Source organism: Carlito syrichta, unplaced genomic scaffold (assembly GCF_000164805.1).
Source record: "Carlito syrichta isolate Samal-C Ts95f unplaced genomic scaffold, Tarsius_syrichta-2.0.1 Scaffold305868, whole genome shotgun sequence".
In the NCBI taxonomy this organism is placed as follows: Eukaryota; Metazoa; Chordata; class Mammalia; order Primates; family Tarsiidae; genus Carlito; species Carlito syrichta.
In genome coordinates, this window is record NW_007249964.1 from 562,652 (window position 1) to 566,039 (window position 3,388).

General features: G+C 39.1%; 1 pseudogene; it reads left to right on the forward strand.

Annotated features, from left to right (window-relative positions):
* Positions 1-676: 676 nt before the first annotated feature.
* Positions 677-1,309, forward strand: LOC103265139 (annotated as a pseudogene).
* Positions 1,310-3,388: the final 2,079 nt, after the last annotated feature.

Consider the following 3,388-nt stretch of genomic DNA (forward strand, 5'->3'; position numbering starts at 1 on the left):
TTCTGTCAGAAACAGAGGAATGATTTAGGAAACAACGTTTTTATGAAGGGAGAAGTGAGCTAGCCTGATGGCTTTTCTAGGTTTATCTCCTCATATTTATGAAGTCTGGCAAAGGCCCTTAAAATTCTCCTTGCTCATTCTGTTGTCTTTTCTTGATCATTCCCTTCTTTTTATCAGTAGTGAACTGCAGCGTACTCCACGTGTGGAGGGAGAGCAAGGGAAGCAATTGCACCGCCTCATTCCTTAAAATTTAGGCCTTAAGTCTGAAATTTCTCTTTCTTGATCAAAGGAATCTTACTTTTCTCATACTTGTAGATTTCTGTTCATAGAAAAACCCAGAGACCCTCAATGTTTTGGCCTATGGACTTTTTTACATCAGTCCGCTTCTCAAATGAGAATCCCCAAATGAACTCCCTTTTATTTAAAGTAGATGTTCTTCTAAGGCTGCTGGTTTACCAGTTTGCCTTGGTTTTTCAGTGGCAACTTGAATGTCGAAACACAGACAGGACCGGGCGGCTGGCCCGGGGGGCCCACGGACGGGTGTTGTCGGGACTCGCGGGCGGCTGAGACCGAGGACAGGACGGCCAGCTCGTCCCGTAGCTGGATCCGCAGAGAAGAGACGTTCTAGAGCGAACAGAACAGCGTTTCCGCTTGGGACCCTTACTCGCAGCCAGAAATGGGGAAGGGACTGTCAGACCAGACGCCTATCCTGTCCAGCCCGCCTTCATTTCAGCCCTGCCACATCGTGATTCTGGGTTTGGACTGTGCTGGAAAGACGACCGTCTTAGCCAGGCTGCAGTTCAATGAGTTTGTCGATACCGTACCCACCAAAGGATTTAACACGGAGAGAATGGAGGTAACCTTGGGAAATTCCAAAACAGTCCCTTTTCACTTCTGGGATGCAGGTGATCAGGAGAAATTAAGAACGCTGCGGAAGTCATACACCAGGTGCAAGGATGGCATCGTGTTTGCTGTGGGCTCTGTTGATGCTGAAAGGATGGAAGACGCCAAAACCGAACTTCATCAGATAACGAGGATATCAGAAAAGCAAGGAGTCCCCGTACATCTGATCGTCGCTAACAAACAAGACTTGAGAAACTCCTTGTCCCCCTCATAATTTGAGAAACTGTTAGCAGTGGGGGAACTGAGCTCATCCACTCCTTGGCATTTGCAGCCCACCTGTGCAATCATAGGAGCTGAACTGAAGGAAGGACTTGAGAAGCTACATGATATGATAATTAAAAGGAGAAAAATGTTGCGGCAACAGAAAAAGCAAAGATGACTGTCGATACCTTTAGTATCTGTTTGGAACAGGCTTTTTCCCTCTGGCCTGTATTTTGGCAAATGGAAGAGAGTCTACAGCCTGGTTTGCCCGTCTGTCCTCCTGGATGCTATTAAAGCTTTGTTTTGTTGAATAATCAGATGCCCAACTCTGTTGCCTTGTGGAAGTTGAGTAAGTGCAGTGCTTCTGAAAGGGGTCTTTTCTCTCTACTCCACAGGTCTTCTGGTACTACCATTTGGGGAAGCCAAGCAAGGATAGTTAATTAACCAGAACACAGCTGTGGAAATTTGATCTGAAGTTAGTGAAATAAAATTCTGAAGAGGGGAAAAAAAAAAAAGAGAAAGAAACACATACAAATGTATATACATACACTTTCAACACTTTAACAGTTTTTAAACATTTGGTTATCTAAAACATAGACAGTTTTCTTCATACATTTTTTCCTGCAGTAATTCTACAAAACTATCTATCAATAATGATTTTCCCTTAGTAACAAGTGTTCATTTTTCTTGGTGAACACCTTCAGGGTGGGATTTTTTAGAGGTTTTTTAAATTTAAAAAAAATTTTTTTTTTTTTTTTACACTCAGAGGTACCTGTGCCTGTTTTTTACAAGTATATTATGTGATGATGGGGATTGGGCTTCTAGTGAACCTGTCACCCAAATATTGAACATTGATTCACCCTCCTCTATTTTGGAGTCCCCAATGTCTATTATTTTCATCTTTATGTATCCATTGTTTAGTTTCCATCAATAAGTGAGAACATGAGATATTTGATTTTCTGCTTCTGAGTTAGTTCATTTAGAATTATGGCTTCCAGCTCCATTCATGTTGCCACAAAGGATAAGATTTCATTCTTTTTTACGGCTGCATAGTATTCCATGGTGAATATAGGCCACATTTTCATTATCCAATCATTCGTTGATGGATACTTAGATTGGTTCCATGACTTTACTATTGTGAATAGTGCTGTGATAAACATAGTAGTACAAGTATATTTTTATGTAATGATTTCTTTTCTTTTGGGTAGATTCTCAGTAATGGAATTGCTGAGTTAAATGGTAATTCATTTTTAGCTCCTTGAGAGACCTTCATACTGTTTCCCTTAGAGGTTGAACCAATCTATATTCCCACCAACAATACATAAATGTTATTTTCACCCATGGCAACATATGTTGGTTTTTGGCTTTTTAATAATTGCCATTCTGACTGCCATAAGATGACATCTCGGTGTGATTTTAGCTTGCATTTCTCTGATGATTAGTGATGTTGAGCATTTTTTTATGTGCTTGTTGGCCACTCGTATGTCTTCTTTTGAGAAATATCAGTTCATGTCCTTTGCCTAGTTTTTAATGGGGTTGTTTGTTTTTCTTTTTGAGTTGTTTGAGTTCCCTGTACATTCTGGATATAAGGTCTTTGTTGAAGGTATAATTTGCAAATGTTTCCTCCCAGTCTGTAGGTTTCCTGTTTACTCAGCTGATTATTTCTTTTTCTATGGAGAAGCTCTTTAGTTTAAATAGGACCCAATTGTCAATTTTTGTCTTTGCTTCATTTGCTTTTGCGGTCTTAGTTATAAATTATTTGCAAAATTCGATGTTTAGAAGGCTTTTTCCTAGGTTTTCTTCTAAGATTTTTATAGTTTCAAGTCTTACATTTAGATCTCTAATCCATCTTGGGTCCATCTTTGTATATGATCAGAGAGAGTAGTTCAGTTTTATTCTTCTGCATACAACTAGTCAATTTTTCCAGCACCATTTATTGAATCATGTGTGCTTTTCCCATTATTTTTGTTGACTTTGCCAAAGATCAGTTGGTTGTAGATATGTGGCTTTATTGCTGGGTTCTCTATACTGTTCTGTTGACCTATGTGTCTATTTTTGTACCAGTGCCATGCTGTTTTAGTTATTATAGACTTATGGTAAAATTTGAAGTCAGGCAATGTGATGCTTCCAGATTTGTTCTTTTTGCTTAAAGGTAGAATACTTTTAAGACAAAATACTATAAATGGTGTTTGTTAAATATTTCCACAGGAGTAGTTTTCTATGTCTCTGATAGTGTATGGAGAGTATAGAATTTTTCTACCACATACACACACAAAAATATTTA